We start from the raw sequence: 22,671 nt of genomic DNA, 5'->3' as shown, positions 1-22,671 counted from the left end.
TATTTCTCTCCTCAAAAATAAAGTGTTCTAACAGCATTTCATCCTTCACTACTCAAGTCCTTGACTCACTTTCCCTTTGCTGTTTTTCCTTCCTTCTGTCTTTCTCTTCCTTCTTTCTTCTTCATCCCCCTCTCCCTTCCTTTTGATTTCCCATTTTCTATTTACTAGGAATTATTGCTAAATCCCTAAAGATGCTGCAAAACCAGCCCCGCAACATCACTGACTTAAGAGAGCCAATCAAGGGATTGGCCCTCATCCAGGTTGTCTGGAGGCAGTTGAATAAGTTGAGCAACCTGAATCCCGTCAAATTGCTCCAGTCTCAATAGAGACTTAGTCTATTTGGAGGATTTTATAATTCAGGGACCTACTAGGGCACGTTTGTAAGGCCAAATAATTAATGACAAGGATAGTTACCCTAAAAGGAAGAGAGAATGGTATCTCACTTCTCAGATAAATGTGTTTTTAAATCCAGCTTTCTGATCTATTCAGTGTGTATGTGACCAGTTGAACAATTGTCCAGAGGGCCCAGGTGGGGGACAGTTGACTCTTAACTAAGCTAGACTTGTAAAACCCAGAGTGATAGAATGTATGGAGTTTTTGCAAGATGATGCAGGAAATGAGGATGCAGTGGAGTGTGGGTGAAGACAGCCACTGGAGGAGGATAGAGCCCGTTTACGTTTGTACCTTCTTTGGTCTCAATCTTTGTGCAGCCCAGAAATTTCATATATTGAAATCCTGACTCCCATGGTGTTTCATAGGTGGGGCCTTTGGGAGGTGATGAAGCTATGGAGGTGATGAAGGATGGAGCCTCCTGGATGAGATGACTGCTTTTATATCTAAGAGACACACAGAGTTCTCTAGCCTTTTCCCAATGTGAGGATACAATCAGAAGTGTGTGACCGGAAGAGGGCCTTATCTGATCACACTGTGAAAATCCATTTCTATTGTTTATAATTCTATGATATTTTGTTACAGCAGCCCAGGACTAAGACAGCATCCTAACAATTTTTAGGCAGTTCAGTAAACCTCATGCTATTTAGGTAGCCACATGCAAAACACTTATATTGTCTGTTGTAACACTGTGACAATATAAGAATCAGCTGACAGTTTGTGGCTTGCTTTCATAAAGAATTCTCAGAATTCAGTCTTCTTGGTTGCTTGACCAGCACCATGAATAATTATCTAATTCATTGATTCTTATAACTTGACCCAGGATAATTTCATGTGATTCTCTAGTAAGCTCTTTAATGGTCTTTGGCAAGTCAGTTCCTTCTTTTGATTTTCTATTAAATGAAGATAAAAACATTGACAAATTTCCTTCTTAGATTTTGACATCTCTACAGAGTCTGTGTTTATTTTGTTTCAGATGACATCCATTACACCCATACATGCATTTAAAAGCTATAAAACTCAAAGAAGCTTGCCACAGGATGGATCATCACTAACCATATCAGGATTGGCTGGGATAGTTGTGGGCTTAGCAAGGGACAAATTGGCACTTCAGCAGCTAGAGGTAGATGTCAATCTTTCTTGCATCCCTATGCAGGCAGTTGAACATTTTATAAAAAGCACTTTGGTGCACATCTTCATCGCCTGCTGTCAGGGAGGAGATTTCTGACCACACTGGATAGGAGGTCTCCTTCTCCTGGTCTTCAGGATGAATCTAAATACCCAAAAGATAATGAGTTATTATGAGTTTTATTAGTATTTGCTTTTCTTTGTTCCTTCTTATTATCAAATTAAGGTTGAGGAAGACTTATGAAACTCTCTAGACATGGATTCGGAGCCAGTGTTTTGGAAGTCTATTAGCAATCTAAAATCAAGAAGCAGAACTCAAGTATGAGTTTGGTTTTGACTTTCTCTTTTCTTCCTTCCCACTCTCATCCTTTGGTTTGAAGAGGACAAAGAGAGAATACCAGCAGAAGTTCAGTAGCAGTTGACCTGGACTACTTTGAAGAAAACATTGATCTTGCAAATTCTATTCTCCAGTTACCTTACCCATGAAAGTGTTTCAACCACATGTGCCCAGAAAGAGGCTAGCTTTTAGTGGGATTGTGTGAAATGCAGGGAATGCTGTACCTGTCAAAAACTGTAGTTGATATTCTGGTGGGTGGAGCTGGATTTCTTCTCTCTGGAGTGCAATAAAGTGTCCAGTAATGAGTTGTGAGATGTCAATGGGTTTGGTGTGACTTTGGGCAGCCTGCATATTGAAGCTCAGAGCTATATTCCTGTGTTGCTGGAGAATTTGTGTGGTATGTCTTGCTCTGGAACTTGTTGGCCCTTGGGTGGTGCTTGATTTCAGTGTAGGTATGGAGGTGTTTGATGAGCTCCTATTAATTAATGTTCCCTGGAGTCAGGAATTCTCTGGTGTTCTCAGGATTTGGACTTAAGCCCCCTGCCTCTGGTTTTCAGTCTTATTCTTACAGTAGCCTCAAGACTTCTCCATCTATAGAGCACTGATGATAAAACATCTAGGTTAAAGATGAAAAGTTTCTCCACAGTGAGGGATGCTTAGAGAGGTTCACAGAGTTACATGGAGAAGAGAAGAGGGAGGAGGGAGATAGAGGTGACCAGGAGGAGAAGAGGGGGAATCAAAAGAGAAGAGAGCAAGCTAGCCACTAACCACTTCCTTATGTGCTCTCCACAGTCTGGATCCCTCAGAGATGTTCACAGAGTTACATAGAGAAGAGAAGAGGGAGGAAGAAGACAGAGTTGGCCAGGAGGATAAAGGTGGGAATCAAAAGGAGAGAGACAGATCCAGCCAGTAATCAGTTCCCTAAGTGTTCTCCACAGTCTGGAACACACAAAGAGATTCACAGAGTTGGGTAGAGAAGTGAAGGGGGAGGTAGGAGATAGAGGTGACCTGATGGAGAAAAAGGAGAGTCCAATGAGGGAGAGAGCAGTCAAGCCAGTAATCTCGCTCCCAAGTAAAAATGGGTACTGAAGATTGGGTTCTTAAAGGTACAAAATTGATAACAAATACCAAAAAGCAAATATTAAAAATCTAGAGTAGAGGTTGGATTCTCAAAAATACAATATTAAAGAAAAAAAAAAACAAAGTCACAAAAATTAGAACTGCCATACAACTCAGCAATCCCACTGCTTGGCATATACACTGAGGAAACCAGAATTGAAAGACACACATGTACTCCAATGTTCATTGTAGCACTGTTTATAATAGCCAGGACATGGAAGCAACCTAGATGCTCATCAGCAGACAAATGGATAAGAAAGCTGTGGTACATATACACAATGGAGTATTACTCAGCCATTAAAAAGAATACATTTGAATCAGTTCTAATGAGGTGGATGAAACTGGAACCTATTATACAGAGTGAAGTAAGCCAGAAAGAAAAACACCAATACAGTATAATACTGCATATATGTGGAATTTAGAAAGATGGTAATGATAACCCTGTATGCGAGACAGCAAAAGAGACACAGATGTATAAAACAGTCTTTTGGACTCTGTGGGAGAGGGCAAGGGTGGGATGATTTGGGAGAATGGCATTGAAACATGTATATTATCACATGTGAAACGAATCACCAGTCCAGGTTCGACGCATGATACAGGAGGCTCAGGGCTGGTGCACTGGGATGACCCAGAGGGACGGGATGGGGAGGGAGGTCGGAGTGGGGTTCAAGATGGGGAACACATGTACACCCATGGCAGATTCATGTCAGTGTATGGCAAAACCAATACAATAAGGTAAAGTAATTAGCCTCCAAATAAAATAAATAAATTAAAAAAAATTGTAGTTGAATTCTAATTCACTTACAATAGAATCAATAATTATAAATGGTTAGGCTCTCACTTTATGTAACAGGGATTAGAATATAGAAGGCCTGAATCTTGTCCTTATAAAGTGAGATGTTTCAAAACTCATTCCTCAATACGGAGGTAATCTCTTTCATTCGGAAAAAAGCAAAGAAGCCTTCAGGATATGGCTCACCTCTTTTTGTATCTGCTCTGCACCTTCTAGAAGTACTTTGGTCTTTTCCTCAATCTCTGCGGCCTTTGACAAGAGATCGGTGAGGCATCTTTCATGCCCTGCAGCTCTGTGACTGGGTGGTGCAGAGGTTCATCCCAGGAGAGCAGCAAACTGAGTACCAACCTAATAAGGATTTCGTCCTAAGCAACCATAGGAAACAATCTCATTAAAATAAACAAAATTCAGTGGGCTTGGTAATATGTGATTTTTGCTCAGATAGGCTGAGCAAATTTAAGAAACCCTTTATTACTCCTATGAATATGTGAAAATTTTTAAAGGTGGTATAGATGTAAAATTATAAAATGTATGCTATTAGTTTATACTTTGCTGAAATTTTTTTTTAAAAACTGACACTTAAATAATCCTTTTGATGAGTTCTAATTTAGAACATGAAATATTTTCTTTTCCCCTCTGAAATTAGACCATCTGCTCAGTGAGTTCTTTTATATTTGAATGCTTTGCTTGTCCAGGGAGAAAAATCTAAATATTTTGTTGGAACTCAATATGTGCCTAGAGTACCTGGCCCAGGAAACATGGATCCTACCCATGCCCACATCATTTTCACCCAATGATTTATTTGTATTAATGAATCAAATCCTTCATTAATGTATTCATTTTCTGATCGGTAGTTTGTTTTATGATATTTGAACAAAGAGATAATGAAAAAGACATTAAACACATTTTCCTCAACCCATACCAACACCAGTCCCATTTGCTATCAGAGCAGTCTTTTCTGTTTACATGTGTAGGGGCAGAAAATGGCACAGTGTTGTCTTTAGTAACAGCATCAGTGGGATTCACAATGGAGGGTTTTCCCCCTGGTTCACTACTACCAGGATTGGGCATGAAACTCCCAGGGGCTGAGCATCTCTAATTAAAAGGCTTGATTTGTTGATGGCCATGAAATACTTTTGTGGTACAGGAAATAAGAGCAGAGAAGAATTGAATAGACATTGCAATAGAAACATAACAGGAGACTGAGAAGCTATAATGAAATTCAGACACTAGGGTGAGACCTTGACAATGGCAACCCACTCCAGTACTCTTGCCTGGAAAATCCCATGGACGGAGGAACCTGGTAGGCTGCAGTCCATGGGGTCGCAGAGAGTCGGACATTACTGAAGCGACTTAGCAGTAGCAGGGTGAGACCAGCATAGTTTTCAAGGGGGCTTTGTAGCTTAAAGATGAAGAGTGAGTGCTCTGAGTTGGATGAAACCTAGACTCACTGCTTATTATCTGTGTGATGGGTGCAAATCTCATAAATTTTCTGAGCCTTGGTTTCCTCATCTCAGAATGTGTAGTAACAGTCATTGTGCTACAGGATTTTTTGTGAGGATTAAACATATCAATGAACACTGAGCACTTTGTAAATGGCAACGTACTAGCTCTCAATAAATTTTAAGTTTATTTTAAATTCATTTAAAAAATCCTCCTCCTCCTTCTCCTTGACCTTCTTCCTTCATTTTATCATCTCCATTATTTAGATGCTGAGCAGATAGAAAGAATGTTGATATTATTAACAAAGTTTTAGTAAGAGAACAGATTGTATTTAAGAGGAGATGCATATGAAAATATTTTAAATAATGATAGGATTGTGGTTAATATGGGAATCAGCAAGGAGCAATTATAATGAAAAACAGTTGAGGCTGGGATAAATGATTGAGGCTTGATTTGTAGACTGTGTTTTCATCAGAACAGAGCAATTGTTGCAACCATGAAGAGCAAAACGTAATATTTTATAGGACATTTGGGGAGGAGACTCATAATTAAGAATAAAAGTGACAGAGGAGTCATTGAAAATGATAATGAAGTAGGTTTCAGAGAAGCAGAAGAATCAGGAGAGCCTTGAAAGTCAGAAGCAATGTCTCAAATGGTGCAGTGTAGGAGTGACTCTCACGTCGGTGTCACTGGTCACAGGGAATACTCAAAACTGTGGTTGTGTTTCTTATATATCCATGAATTCTACCAAGCTTATATTTTACACATAGAATTTCCAGTCAGCCCGTGCTTTCATACATTCTAGTAGCTGCGATCCTGGGCCTAATGCATTGATAAACTAAGGTTATCTGCATGGGAATTTATAGATCTGTTATTTGTTTTGCTACTACAGATCTTTAGTCATCACTTGATTCTATTCATACATATCAACAGTATAAGGTAATTTCTCTTTGATTGCTTAGTACTCCTCCACATTTCTCTGTATGTGCAGTTACCATTACTCTAATAATCTGAAGCCTAGTAACATGAGTGCACTGTCTCAGCTGGCTCAGGTGAAAAACCCAGAAAAAATCCTCACCTGTGTATGTTCAGCTTCGTCTCTGTTATCAGGGGTAATGATGGATTCGGTGTGGCAGCTGTTGAGGACCTTGGAAATGAAGTTTTTGCCCTGGCCAAACTGTTTATCCTGGGAGTGATCAAGCACATTCAATTCTTTAAGGTTATTTTGGCATTCAATAAATGAACTCACTACCAGAATCTTAATACAGCTGATAGATGTATAATTTTTTTAATGAGGGTTATATAAATATTGAATATCATTCTTTTTCCTATTTCTTCCCATTATCTCTATAAACAACTGTTTTTCATCTAACTTTTCTAAACTTGAAACTCTTCCCTTCTTTGCTCTTCCCTTGCTTAATTTCATTCTTTCTACAGTTAATATTGGGACAACAAACACTAAAATTACCACAGATATCAAATATTCAATGTTTTATTAAGTATCTTTTTTTTTTTAGTATTTGAAACTAATATAATGCATATATACCTGCTGCTGCTGCTACTAAGTCACTTCAGTTGTGTCCGACTCTGTGCAACACCATAGACAGCAGCCCATCCCTGGGATTCTCCAGGCAAGAACACTGGAGTGGGTTGCCATTTCCTTCTCCAATGCATGCAAGTGAAAAGTGAAAGTGAAGTCGCTCAGTCATGCCCGACTCTTAGCGACCCCATGGACTGCAGTCTACCAGGCTCCTCCGTCCATGGGATTTTCCAGGCAAGAGTACTGGAGTGGGGTGCCATTGCCTTCTCTGCATATATACCTAGATGTAGCCATTTAGTCTCTTATTTACTGTGGGTTGGAACCAATATACTCCCTTAATAGGGGTTTTAAAATCATAACTTTCTCTTATTAATCTCTGAATCCACACACCTATAGCTTAGTGTTCACCATAGATGCAGAATACAATGTTGTTGATGATGATAAAATGTTAATTTAGAAAACATGGCATAAAATTCTAGGAAATACTAAGCAATGGGCTTAGAATAAGAACAGCAAAAACCCAGCTAACACATGGATAGAGAAAAACTAATCTTTAGAGTTTGTTGTGAATATTTAAAGAGATTACTTGAAAGTTTGGGGGAAAAAAACAGCAGTCAAAAATTGAGGATGACAGAAAAACTACTGAGTAAAAAGAACTACATGAATTTAATAGAAACATGGAGCAAAAATTTGTTATCAGTGTCTGCTCTACAGTGGGCTCCTCGAGTAACCTAAAAGAGCTAACATACAACTTCCATACTTTCATCAGAAAGAGAATTATTGGTTCCAATTCTAAGCCAATCCTTCTATTGTACTCTAACCTATTCATTGCCAATCTTAGAAAAATGTTTAGCAGCATTTTAAAAACTATCATCATTTTTTTTCATGATAAGTATTCAGTATGTACTGTGTTTGGAAAAGGGCCTTTATGAATATTAATTAAGGTTAAATGAGCTCATAGGGTGGGACACTGATCAAGTAGGATTAGTGTTTTTATGAGGAGAAACACCAGAGAGATTTCTATTTTGTCTCTGTGTCTCTGTCTCTCTTCTCCACCCCCTCAACCTGTGAGGACACAGGGAGAAGCCAGCCTGGGAAGAGAGAGTTCTTACCAGAACCTGACCTTGCTGGCACCCTGATCTGGGACTTCTAGCCCCCAGAACTGTGAGGAAATATTTTTCTGTTGTTTAATGCATTGATCCTATGGCATTCTTTTAAGGAACTCCAAGCTTCCCTGGTAGCTCAGATGGTAAACAGTCTGCCTGCAAACAGGAGACATGGGTTTGATCCCTGGGATGGGAAGATCCCCTGGAGAAGAGCATGGTAAGCCACTGGAGTATTCTTGCCAGGAGTGCTACAGTCCATGGGGTCACAAAGAGTAGGACATGACTAAGTGACTAACACATACCTTCATGATGACAAATACAGGTGCTTTAAATTTATTTTGGAAATTCCAGGCAGGAATACTGGAGTGTCTCTAGGGGATTTTCCCAGCCCAGGAATCGAGCCCAGGTCTCCCATGTTGCAAGCTGATTCTTCACCATCTGAGCCACCAGGAAAGCCCATATCTAATGAGGTGTTATATCCAATATATATGAGGAATTCATACAACCTAATAGCAAGAATACAATGCAGTTTAAAAATGGGCAAAGATTATAGATTGGAAGACTCAATAATGTGAAAGATGTCAATTCTTCCATAACTGATTGATTAAATTCTAGAAATTCCCTGTTAAACTCTGAACACTATTTTCAGTGTTTCCAAATGAGAAGAAAGTAAAATGTCTATTAACACTGGAATGGATAATTAACTGTGGTGTACTCATACAAAGGAATACTACTCTGTGATAAAAATGAATACAGCTTCACACAAAGTTTTATGAATCTCACAAACATCACATAGAATGAAAGGAGCAAGGCATGTTAAAAATGCTATATGATCACATGTATATGGAGTTCAAAAAACAAAATGAGGCAAAACTAAAGTAGAGTTTGGAGATGTACACTTAGGTCACCAAACCATGGAGAAAACCAAGGATACGGGTTCTACATGGAGGGAGAAGACCATGTTTGGGAGAGTTCATGAGGAGGGCTTTTCAGGTGCTCCCAGTGTTCTGTTTCTTGACCAAGGGAGCAATTACATGGTGCTCATTTTGTTATAAATTATCATTTTACATCCTTACTTTGTATACAACTTTTCTAAATCTATGTTACATTCTACACTTAAAAGAAAAAGATTAAAAATTTAAAAAAATTAAAATTAATGAAAGGAAATTGAATCAGATATTTCACTCTAAGAATCTTTGAGATTTTGTGAAACTGATCTTTTCTTTGATTTATACATCTTATGAGTTGATGCCTTGTTTGACTTAGAAAATGTGTTATTTGAAGTTTGGTTGATGCAGCCTTCTTGTTTAAAGGATAAAATAGTCCAGTCACTTTCACCAAGGTTCTTTATGGAAATAAGCAAGAAGTACTGCTGCTGCTACTGCTGCTAAGTCGCTTCAGTCATGTCCGACTCTGTGCGACCCCAGAGACGGCAGACCACCAGGCTTCATCATCCCTGGGATTCTCCAGGCAAGAACACTGGAGTGGGTTGCCATTTCCTTCTCCAATGCATGAAAGTGAAAAGTGAAAGTGAAGTCGCTCAGTCGTGTCCGACTCTTAGCCACCCCACGGACTGCAGCCCACCAGGCTCCTGCGTCCATGGGATTCTTTAGGCAAGAGTACTGGAGTGGGTTGCCATTGCCTTCTCCAAGCAAGAAGTACAGTACTTATAAATTCACTGAACATTTCTCAGGCAAGCCTATAGTTGTGGTTAGCCACCGTGGTTGCTGTGTCAAACAGGTTTTGAAGGGGCATCTGGCACTTGCCAGATGGGTTTTGACAGAGAGGTGCAGAGACCACACCCTGGCACAAGAGTAGGTTTGACACCACAAGCAGCAGGAGCAGGCGGGACTCTGCATAAATAAAAACAAGAGCCACTCAGAAATGATGTATTAGCCCGAGGTTAGCAAAAGCCATCCTGTCCAGGAAAGCCTCATCTCTCCCTGTTGCCCTGAGCAGGATTTGGTAAGGTAGTAGCTGGGGTGAGGAAGAAGCAACATCTTCCACTGTGTAAATATAAATAGATGATGATATTTGCACAGATGTAGTTGTAGTAGATTACTCCCTGCATTTTTGTACTGCTCCCAGAAGTGCTCCTTTGCTCTGCAAACATTTGGAGCTTAAGTTAATTCTGAGCCAGTGTTTAGGTCATTCTCTAAAGATAGTTGAATGTCTTGGGACTTTCTGTAGACTCTTAGCAGCGAACTCCTCTAGGAGTTTGTAACTTTTTCACTGTACGTTGACTAATGCTTGCATTTTAGATACTGAAATGGCAAGAATAGTACAGTTGATCTGTGTGGTTTACCATCACGCTGGGGAAGAGTAACCACATGAATGCTTGATTGCTACTCTTGAGTGCAAAGAGAATACTAAGAGAAAAGGATAGTGTCGCTTGAATCTGCTAACCCACCTTAATAACCCCATGGATTTCCTTGATACTTTGCCAAAAGTTTGAAAAATTTTGTAAAATTTGTGCTTTACAATGATCCTGTAAGATAGGCTTGACATTATTATCACCAAATTATACTAATGAAACAATAAGACTTAGAGTGAGTAAGTGATTTTCCTAAGTCTCATTATCAGCAGATGGAGGTGACTGGGCACCATAATGTCATCTTTTCACTTCCTCATGTCATATCACACAACCTTGTGGGCTTTTGGTCTACAATGCGGTAGAGACCTGGGTTTGATGCCTGGGTTGGGAATATCCTCTGGAAAAGGGAAAGGCTACCCACTCCAGTGTTCTGACCTGGAGAATTCCATGGACTGTATAGACCATGGGGTCACAAACAGGTCATGACTGAGCTGGTGATGGTATTGGTGGTGGACAGGGAAGTTGGTGATTGAAATGGAGGCCTGGCTTGCTGTAGTCCATGTGGTCGCAAAGAGTCAGACGTAACTGAGAGACTGAACTGACCTTTAGGATAACAGAATATCATAAATTCGAACTTAATTGATCATTTATTGGTAGATGAATAGCTATATGAATTATTTGGGTTAAGATATAATTTGGTGATCTTATAACACATCTAAATATCCAATATATGACTGAAGAGGGTCTTGGTGAGTCATCCATTCTGTAAACTGAAGGAATCAATTATCAATGGATAACTATGCATTAACCTTTTAGTTTAATGAGCAAAATAAACTGATAAACACCATTGTCCTTTTCACAGCATAATAGCATGCTATAATCCCTGCCTGTAACAATTTTAGATGCTATAGTGCCCAAGCATTGAAATTGGGGCTGTTTCTGGAAATGCGTAGATGTGAGCCCTGCTCCAGAGTTCTTGTTCTTGATGCCAGTGTCTTCTGTTCTCTGGTTCACTAAGTCCCAGGCTTTCTCTCCTGAGCATCATCTGGTTCTCCTGTTTACACAAGTGTTTGTACTTTGGTTCTCCTGCTCTTCTGATCAGGCTACCCAGCCTCTTGATGATTTATTTCTTACACCCTTTGTGCTTTGTTTTCCTGATGCTTCTTAGTGTATTTGCTTTCATATCTACCTCTATTCCTGAATTTCAGTATCTACAGCTGCCCTACCTTATCCTCTTGCTGTCTAAATTTTGGCTTTTAGCATCATCATATTTTTATGAACTTCATTTTCCTTTTGGTCCAGTTTCTGGTATTCAAATTAAGCTGGGTTCACACATATGGCTGTTCTTGGCACCTCAAGCAACTTTGAGAAGTTGGCTTTCTCTGTATGCAATACTGCCCCTTAATTTGATACCATTGTGGACTTTCTATAATTTCACTTCCTGCCTCATATTTTATCTTTGTCTTTTTCTAGCTGCTATAAATTCAGTACTGTGTGTCCTTATGTTGGTATTAATATTTAAAATAAATCCCTAACCTGATGGAGCAGATAATTAGAAGGAATACAATCAAAGTAGTAATAATAAATCCCCCCAAATTAATATCCATACATGCTCCCATTTTTAAAAGATTTTCCATCCAAATATTATAATAATATTAGTGGAATTTATTTTTCTTTTACCTGCATCCATTTGGTAACTTTGCATGGACACTTGATGATTTCCAAATTAATTTAGGCCCCCACGATGTACAGTGTGTGGTGTTTATTGTGTAAGCGTTGCAGCGACAATCTTTGAAGATTTGTTGTTTGATTGTGAATATTCAGCCCCGGGCCACTTCTCTTTGCTTATCCAACTGACTAGTTATGACTGCATTTGTAAACATGAGTGAGTTCAGAGGTTTCTTCAATCTCTCACTAACTCCTAAGAAAGATTTTTTTTTAGGTACTGACTGTATAACTAGACATTTGAGAAATGCTGCAATGTTTTAAATGACTCATGAAAGCAGAAGAAGATTTTCTGTTGAAGTTCACCTGGAAGATGAACTTGATTTTGATTCTCAGCAATGGAATATTAAACTTTTGAGGTATTCAATGAAATCCTCTAAGAAAAAATAACTGTATAAGACTTTTTTCTTTCATTAATTTATATCTTTTGATGTTTTAGAACTAGGAGGAATATTCTTTAGGGGGGAAAAGCCACTGGAAGTGACAATTTCACTAAGCAATCAAGAGTTAGCCTATTTTCAATTAAATGAAAAATGCTGCATGCAATGCTCTTTACAGAGACTCTTGGTATGTTTCATAATTCGGTTCTTAAAAAGTAAAACTATTTTTTCAAAAACCAGGGAAAATTCTAAACTGTGAATGCCAACTGCCTGGAACAAATACTCACTGTGTTTCTACTGCATCTACTAGTAATATCTACTGATGTTACTCATAAGAATTATCGGATGTGCACTACCTGTAATAGAGAGCATTGTGTTTGAACCAAATCTGCCCTTTGTGGAAATCTGACAGTGAAGAGACAGAACAAAGGGTGTGTGTGAGTTGATCAAGAAAAGGATAATTGGAGCTATGAAGTTATTCATTGATCGTCTTTTATGACAGCCACTTAACCAGTTTTTCTCAGTATACTTTCCTGTAGATATGGAAATGAAGATTTTTCATGCTACCACATATGGGGCAACTCTATACTGCTTCCTACCCGCATTTGAAACAGAAGATCCACAATTCTTGAGCAGGAGTGGCAAAAACAACTCACCACTAGATTCTTGATGATTATTTAGGCTTTAATTAGGTAGCATATTTTCTGCCATCACTGTGTAAGTGCCAGACATGTTGGAAATTTCTTTTGAACTCAGGCAGATGCTTATCAAGAAATCATTCATTTCTACCTGAACACTTTTAGGTGACAGATCAGTGCTTCCGATGATACCAGAAGCAGTACTTTTACCAAATCCTAACAGTTAGCTTATATTTCATTATAAATTGGAAAGTGCCCTGAAGTTTCCCAACCCAATCCATGTCATAATTGATAAAAAGCAACATCAAATTGGGATAACTGAGAACAGCCTTCAGATGGCTGAACACTGAGAAAAAACTGTGACTGGGATTATCTTATATTAAAGACATTTTTGTCTATATCACTCATGCTATAACACAGGAGGTAATTTATAATGTTTAAATATACGCTGCAAACACCTTTTTGGATAGAACATTGCAATATTTAGTCCATGGGATACAAACAAGTGAAACACATATATTCTACCCTAAAAGGCTCTGTAATCTTCTTGAGAATACAGCATATATAATGAGGAAGAAAAAAAAACTTCATAAAATATATTCTTAATGATCACAGATGGTTTTAGATTTGAAAGAGACTTTTGATCTTTGTTTTTTATATAGCATAATTTACTTATTTTTGTCTGTGCCATGTCTTCATTGCTGCATGGGCTTCTCTCCAGTTGTGGTGAGTAGGGACTACTCTGGGTTCTGGAATAAAGACTTCTATGGACTGTATAGTCCATGGGGACACAAAGAGTCAGACACGACTAAGCGACTGTACTGAACTGTATGACATGTGAGTATGATGGGAGCTATTTCAATAAAAACAAAAAAGAAAAATTTTGGTAAGACCCTTGAGCCTAAAAATGTTACTATCCAATTAGGAATGATCTCCAACATGTAAACAGATAAAAATTAAAGCTTAGGCATCTGTATTCTTTTTTTTTTAATTGTTTTTGTATATTTTATTTTAAAAAATTGAATGTAGTAATTATAGATAATGTGTGATAATTTTGACTTTTGAACAAAAAGTCTATACCCACTCTACTAAATGGACATAGCCAAAAGAGGCCATGGCCACATATGAAGAGACGCATGAGAAAATAAATATATCTGAAGGACTTTTCCATTTAACAAAGAAACTCCTGGTGCCAATCCTTTGGTTAAGGAGGATTCTATCACTGACTGTAGCTTTCTTTTGGATAATCAGAATGTTTGACTGCCTAGTCCACGATCTGATAACTTCTGCTGCAGACTGTTCTTCTCTGAGACATTTCTTCTACTCTCAAAGGTCTCTGTTGCTTTCTCTGCAAGAGAACCCAAGAATGTATTGAGAAGATTAAGAAAAGGCAGGTTTAAAACAAGCTGTTGCATGCTCCGTTTCTTCAGTCATGTTCAACCATTTTTGACCATATGGACCACCAGGCTGCTCTCTCCATGGGATTCTCCAGGCAAGAATACTCCAGTGGGTTGCCATTTCCTTCTCTAGGGATCTTCCCAATCCAGGGATCTTACCTGCATTTCCTGCATCTCCTGCATTACAGGCAGATTCTATAACAAGCTTTCCAGTGGCTTAAAATATTGGATTGACAGGAAAGGTCATCTGGGTTTTGCATAAGATCGAACAGAAAAAAACATTAGAACTTTTTGGCCGACATAATATAATACAACCTGGAGAAGAGCAAAGCCAGATTGAGATGAGAGGCCGCTTGCAGCACCAGCACGGAGGGTCAGGCAGGCTCAAGTGAGGGACTAGTCCTGGGAGGCCACGTTGAGATGCTGAAAAGATGTCAGGGACAATGGGCAAACTTGGGTGATTGTAAACTGATTCCAGTGTTCGATTCAGGCAACAGACTGGATGGTAAGAGAAGATGATAGTCAGATGAAAGAGAAGTGAGGTCAGCGGCTTTAAAGTAGAATGTTCAGGTTTGTGCTCAAGACTAAGGATTCCAAAGCCTTTCTGCCATTCTAAGGGTATTTGAGAGTTGCAAAGGGAGAAAAGATCATGGTTTTCTAGACTATGGGTCCAGCAAGTATAATAATTATTTTTTCCTGCTAAAGCTGAATAATACTAGTTTTAGTGCAGTGCATGCATGCTCAATTGCTAAATCGTGTCTTGAGTCTTCTGCGACCCCATGGATTGTAACCCACCAGGCTTCTCTGTCCATGGGATTTCCCAGGCACGAATACAGGAGTGGAATGCCATTTCCTTCTCCAGGGGATCTTGTCAACCTAAGGACTAAAGCCGCATCTCCTGCATTGGCAGGTAGATTCTTTACCACCTAGACTCCTGGGAACCCCAATTTTAGTGTAGTTCATGCCAACAAACGAGCGAGCACTCAGTCTTCCATTATTGTTTGGTAACACAGTTAAGCAACCCAAGAGTATATTTGCATTTTTTGTAATGTGTTTGATTATTTATTGGTATTTATTATTTTGGTGGATTTTAATATATGTAGTGTAATATAGGAGATTTGGTTTTCCTATGGGTATATTCAAATCCATGTGGTAATAGTCTGAATATTGCATTTTCATCAAAGAAAGTAATTATGTATCAAATTCTGTCTTTCTTACTAAGGCAAATTCCTATGTCTCACTGTAAGACATGTTTTTCTGAAGGATATTGAAGACTTACATACCTCTATATAGTTGGTTGTGAGTGATATAAAAATGGAGTTAGTAAATATCCATTATCTCATCTTCCAGAAATTTGACTTTCATTGTAAATTGAACAATATTATTATACATCATTAGTGAAATGAAATGAAACATGTGAAATGAAAGAGTTATATTTAAAGGTTCAACCACTTTGTAGGTGATGTATTTGTAACAGTGTTTTATTATGTGTTTCCTGATGTGAGGGAAATATAAACTGAGATATAGTGTTATAAGATGATTTAAATTTTGGAAAGATACATGAAATTTTCAGTTGAGATGAACACATTAAATAGTTTGTTTTCACATTGGAATTTCTTTATGTATAGGCTTCATAATAGGCCTTTAAATACATAAAAATGAACCATCCAATAAACTAGAGTTAGAAATTAAATATTTAATAACTTAATTAAGATTTATTAGTGTGATATCAGAGAAGGCAATGGCACCCCACTCCAGGACTCTTGCCTGGCAAATCCCATTGACGGAGGAGCCTGGAAGTCTGCAGTCCATGGGGTCGCACAGAGTCGGACACGACTGAAGCGACTTAGCAGCAGCAGCAGCAGTGTGATATGGGCTTCCCTCATAGCTTAGTTGGTAAAAAATCTGCCTGCAATGCAGGAGACCCAGGTTCAATTCCTGGGTTGAGAAGATCCCCTGGAGAAGGAAATGGCAACCCACTCCAGTATTCTTGTGTGGAGAATCCCATGGACAGAGGAGTCTGGCAGGCTACAGTCCATGGGGTTGCAAGAGTTGGACACAACTTAGGGATGAGAGAAAGAGAGTGTAATACTCTTTGCTTTGCCAATTAAAATTTGACAAGAGTCTCACCTGTTTCCTTTTTATCTTTCCATTTTGAAAAGCATCTTGGATCTATTTGATATTTTTTTTGTAAAGAGATAATATTTATTTCTTAAAGTATTTTTTTTCACAACTGAAATTGCCAAGAAAAGAAATAGTAAACAATTGTGAAGAATCAAAATCCACAAAATTTATTCATTGCACTGCTCTTTTGATTTAAAAACGGATACACTCTTTTGTGAATATTCTGTTTGTTTTGCTCCAGTTTTATCGTTATAGTAATAGATTTTGCAAAAGTACAGCAAATATTTCATGTCCCATCTCAGGCCAGGTGCAAATGATGCTTGCTATTGTGCTAGACCTTGGGTCTCAGGTGGGACTGAAGCAGAATTGTGGTTAATCAAACTGACAGCGAAGAAGAGTGAAGAGTAAATTACATGAATTATACCTAGTACCTCAGATGATAAAGCATCCGCCTGCATTGCAGGAGACCTGGGTTCAATCCCTGGATCAAGAAGATCCCCTAAAGAAGGAAATAGCAACCCACTTCAGTATTCTTGCCTGGAGAATTCCACAGATGGAGGAGCCTGATGGGCTACCGTGCATGGAGTGGCAAGGAGTCACACACGACAGAGCAACTAACACACACATACCACTATCAACAATTTATTCACTATAAGGGTGTGTAGGGTGTGGAGGTACCCCAAGTTTATACATCAGGATTATGGAGATACTTTTAATGTATTGGTTATGGACTAACCATAAAGAAAGCTTGCTATTTGCAATAACATGAATGGATCTTGAGCATGTTATGCTATATGAAATAAGTCAGAGAAAGACAAATGCTGTATGATCACACTTAAATGTGGACTCTAAAAACAACCATGATGGACAAAACATAAATACAGAGAATAGATTGTTGGTTTCCAGACGCAGGGTTTGGGTGGGCAGCCAACATGGGCGAAGTGGGTTAAAAGGTACAAATGTACAGTTACATATAAGTCATGGGGATATAACACAGGCCCTGGTGACTCTAGTTAATAATAGTGTATCACACAGTTGAAAGTTGCAAAGAGAGTAGATCTTAAAAGTTCTCACCTCAAGAAAGAAATCATAATGTGATGATGGATGTTAATTAGATTTACTGTGGTGATTATTTTCCATCTGAGCCACCAGGGAAGCCCTATATGCAGTATATACAAATACCAAATCATTGTGTTGTACATGTAAAACTTGTATGATGTTATAGTAAATTAAATTAATATCTCAATTTAAAAAATACACCTTGGAAAAAAAGGAAGGAGAGACTTTGATCATATGCATTTCTATGTTCCTTACGCTCCTATTTCACCCATATTAATTGACCTAAGAATCTATGCCCACATAGCCTTGAATAACGTGATGACTTGAAAAACTTCACTGACAAGAAGAGTTAAAAGGTAGAGAGTCTAGGTTGTAATATTCATGCAACAGGCCTTTGACCTTGGAAAGGAGAAAATAAGACTCCTCAGATTTTACTGATAAACCCTCTGCCCTTGTCCAGGTGGTGAAAAGTGAAAGTGAAACCCACTCAGTCATCTCCGACGCTTTGTGACACATGAACTGTATTCTCCAGGCCAGAATACTGGAGTGGGTAGCTGTTCCCTTCTCCAGGGGATCTTCCCAACCCAGGGATTGAGCCAAAGTCTCCCACATTGCAGGCAGATTCTTTACCAGCTGAGCCACAAGGGAAAATGCCAAGAAATGAGGAAATGCTCAGTCTTCTACTTTTATTTGGTCAGGGTAAAGCAACCAAGGAATATGCTTATGTATTTTGTGATGTGTTTGGTTACTTATGAATGTTATTTTTTTTTTAAATTTTAATGTATGTAGTATAATATAAGAGATGTGGTTACCTTATACATGTGTAAAAATCCATATAGTAATATGGTAATACATTGTATTTTTACCAAATAAGGCAATTATGTACTTACCTTCATTTCAATTATGAAATGAAATTTTCTATTAAGAGGAATACATTAAATAGTTTGGTTTTACATTGGAATTTCTTTATGTATAGACTTCATATAGAGCTTCAACTACATAAGAGGGAGCCATTAAATAAGCAAGAGTGAGAAATTCATTTTAAATATGAATGATTTAATTAACTTTTATTAGTGTCTCATATTTTTTTTCCACTTTGGATAGCATCTTGGATATATTTGTTTTATATTTTTATAAAAAGTGATAAATACTCATTTCTTAAAATGATTTTTTTCACATGAACTGAAATGGCCAAGGAAAGAAATAGCAAGCAATTGTGAAGCATTAAAATCCACAAAATTTACTGACTGCATTTCTCTTTTGATTTACAAACTGATATACAGTTTCTCTAGTAAAAATTGTATTTGCTTCACTCCAGTTTTATTTTTATATAGTCATAATGGATTTTGCCAAAGTATAGCAGCTATTCCATGTCCCACCTCGCAGGCCAGGTGCAAATGATGCTTGCTATTGCACTGGACGTTGGGACTCAGGTCCAGAGGGCAGGTAGCAAAATGGTGTCAAGCAAACAGACAGGGAGCAATTAAAGAGTAAATTACATGAATTATACCACTATCAACAGTTTGTTCACCATGAGGGGTGAGTAGGGTATGGAGCTAACCAACATTATCCTCAGGATTATGCACGTACCCTTAATGTATTAGTTATGGACTTACCATGAAGAAATCTTGCTCTCTGTGATAGCATGAATGAACCTTGAGGGCATTATGCTATGCAAAATAAGTCAGATAAAGACAAATGCTATATGATCTCACTTAAATGAGAAATCAAAGACCAATACCACAAAGAACAAATATAAACACAGAGAACAGTTTGGTGGTTTCCAGAGGCAGGGTTTGGGTGGGGGAGCCAGAATGGGTGAAGTGGATACAGATTTCCCGTTACAAATAAGTCACGGGGATATCATACAGGGCGTGGTGACTGTAGTTAATAATAGTGTATTGTATACTTGAAAGTTGCTAAGAGAGCAAATCTTAAAGTTCTCACCACAAGAAAAAATTGAAACTGTGTGTGATGATGGATCACAATAGTAAATTCACACTAGAAGCACAGTGGTCATAATTTTGCAATATACACAAGTAACAAACCATTGTGTTGCATGTCTAAAATGTGTATGATGTCATGTGTCATAAAAAAAAATAACCTACATCTTGGAAAAAAAAAGTAGAGGGAGACTTTGACCATATGTTTTTGGATGGTCCTTCAGATTCCTATTTCACCTGTATTAAGTGACATAAGAATCTATGAACATGTAGCCCTGAGTAACTTGATGACTTCTGGAATTTTCCTGACATAGGAGGGGAAAGAAAGAGAGTCTAGGTTGTAATATTTACTCAACAGGCATTTGACCCTAGATAACAGAAAATAAGTTTCCCTGACTTCCCAAATAAACCCTCTGCCCTTTTGCCTTTGCCACAGTGGGGATCAATAGTAAAAATTACCTTGAATGTTAAGTATAATAACTCTTAATATTTTTCCAGGATTTCTTTATCTTGAGAATTTGTATTTATAGATGAGATTTTGAAATTATTCATGTTTTTAAAATATTTAACTGATTTTGAGTTTACTACTTTACTCCTTTACATTAATAAAAACTTAATATTATCCTGAAACATAGTCTAAGGCATTTCGGCATGAGAAATGACCATACCAAATTACAAATAACCAATTTATAAATAAAAAATGTATTTTGAGCATTTGTTCAACATACGTTTATTAAATTTATATTTATTAAATATTATGAAGTGTTAGTGTTTGAATTTAATCTTGCTGGTCCCAAATTTTTCATGAGAAAGAGATAAATACATGAATAAATAATTAGTCCAGTTGTATTCATTTCTTTGGTGAATGTAAGTAAACCTACCATAGTAATACAAAGGAGAGAAGAGCTGATTTGTCTGGAAAAGCCTCAAGAATTTTCAAAAAGGAAGTGAAATAAGATTTGGAGGAGCTCCTCAGGAGTAGAAGGGGATGGGACTCCAGATTGGAGAAGAGCTTATAAAAAGAAAGACATTTAAAATCCGAAGAGCACTGCAGGTTTGGGGAAAGATGATGAATTATATTGACTTTCCCCTATCTTTGGGAGGGCCAGGCAAAAACAACAAAAGATCCCTAGCCTGTGACTCACATGTCTCACTTGCTCCCTGTAGCTGTGTCCTTCCTATAAGTGGACTTCTGGGCAGACACATGGACTCATGAGCCTAGGAGCGAACCCTCCACTCCTGTCTGTCTTGGAGACAAGCCTCCTCACATGACCTTGGGAGAGAGCACTGGGTTCCATAGGTAAGATCCCCTGGAGAAGGAAATGGCAACCTAATCCAGTATTATTTTCTAGAAAATCCCATGGACAGAGGAGCCTGACAGGCTACAGCTCATGAGGTCCTAAAAAATTCAGACACAACTTAGCAACTAAACACCACCAACAACTAGAAACCAGCAGTATCAACAAATCAAAGAATTGTGATTACATTGGGCCTTTTAACTGTGCTGTGATTAACCTTTATTACAACTCACATGTACTGAAATTATTCTATATGTGTAATGTGACTGCTTATATTTCATAAATATTAAACTTCATATCCACACGTGAGACCTTGCTCTTCTTGTTGTTCAGTCACTAAGTCATACCTGACATTTGTGACCCCATGGATTGCAGCACACCAGGCTTCCCTGTCCTTCATTATCTCCTGGAGTTTGCTCAACCTCGTGTCCATCGAGTTGGTGATGCCAATCAACCATCTCATTCTCTGTTGCCCCTTCTCCTCCTGCCCTCAATCTTTCCCAGCATTAGGGTCTTTTACAATAAGTTGGCTCTTCACATCAGGTTGCCAAAGTATTGGACCTTCAGCATTAGTACTTTGAATATTAAGGGTTGATTTCCTTTAGGACTGGCAGATTTCATATCCTTGTAATCCAAGGGACTCTCAAGAATCCTCTCCAACACCACTGTTCGATGACATCAGTTCTTCTGTGCTCAGGTATCTTTATGATACGACACTCACATCCATACATGACTACTGGAAAAACTAAAGTTTTGAATATACAGTCATTTTTCTGGCAAAGTGATGTCTCTGCTTTTTAATATGCTGTCTAGTTTTTTCATAGATATTTTTCCAAGGAGCAAGCATCTTTTAATTTCATGGCTGCAGTCATCATCTGCAGTGATTATGGAGCCCAAGAAAATAAAACATGTGAGGCTTATCAAATACCTAACTCACTTATCATCAAGATAAACGTTGTGGTTAAAGTATTGTATAGCCTTAGGATAACCATATTCCAACTTTTTTTAACCCATTACCATTTTTAAATGATTCTGATTTATATCTCAAAGTAGTATTCTTTATCATAGAACATGACTCAAATTTACCCTGAATCTAATATGTTTGCTAAGAAATTCTGTGGCTAATGACACAATAATGGAATAAAATGAAAACAAAAATTAGGTGGTTAAAGCTGAAACTGGAGAAAAAGAAGATAACCACAAATAAATGTAAAATGCAAAAAAAAAATGTAAAAATGTGCACTGAATGAAGTTCTGGGTGGTAAAAGAGAATGGCCAATTGGGTTTTAAGAACAGTAGCCATAAGGGGACACTTTATATTAAGACAGGGTACTCATTTTTCCATAAAGCTTCTACTTCCTGGGCACAATGGGTATTAAGAAATCAAAAATGAGAACTTATATTGCTAAAAGAAATTTAGTGAAGAAGATGATACATTGCGTGTGGTAGGGACAAAGTCACTTTTCTCAGCAAAAGACATTTTAACCTCAGGGCATATTCTAGAATAATCAGGGTAATTAAAAAGCAGGCAGCTGTCCCATCTTTGAAAAACAATTTCACAATTACCTGTTTCTAAGATTTACAGGCAGTACAAGAGAAGAACATCTGTATTTAATATTTCTTTAAAATCACGATTGTAACTGCTGTTTCCTAGGCCACCTACCTGAGGGATGGGAGACAGAGTATGATTATAAAACTGACTCTAGATCCAAAAGGTAATTCCATGGCTTAGGCTTCCCAATTGGCTTCCTGGAAGGAGAGTGAACTCCTATCCTCCTTGGAGAAACTTTTCTCTCAGACAAAAGTAGAACTAAGAAGTAAGGGCTGGGGAGGCCATCAGTATTTTCCCACTAGGAACACCTTGGGTTGCTTAGAATAGGTCTGTGTTGCTCCTCCATCGCTTGGTCATTTGTATCGCTGTTGCTGGTATCCTATTT

General features: G+C 38.1%; 1 pseudogene; it reads right to left on the bottom strand.

The window, feature by feature from the left end:
* Nucleotides 1–1,477: 1,477 nt before the first annotated feature.
* LOC129647156 (chorionic somatomammotropin hormone 1-like) lies at nt 1,478–11,860 on the bottom strand (annotated as a pseudogene).
* Nucleotides 11,861–22,671: the final 10,811 nt, after the last annotated feature.

This window comes from Bubalus kerabau, chromosome 3 (assembly GCF_029407905.1).
Source record: "Bubalus kerabau isolate K-KA32 ecotype Philippines breed swamp buffalo chromosome 3, PCC_UOA_SB_1v2, whole genome shotgun sequence".
Classification (NCBI taxonomy): Eukaryota; Metazoa; Chordata; class Mammalia; order Artiodactyla; family Bovidae; genus Bubalus; species Bubalus kerabau.
The sequence above is the reverse complement of the archived record's forward strand: the minus strand, read 5'-3'. Positions and strand labels throughout refer to the sequence as shown.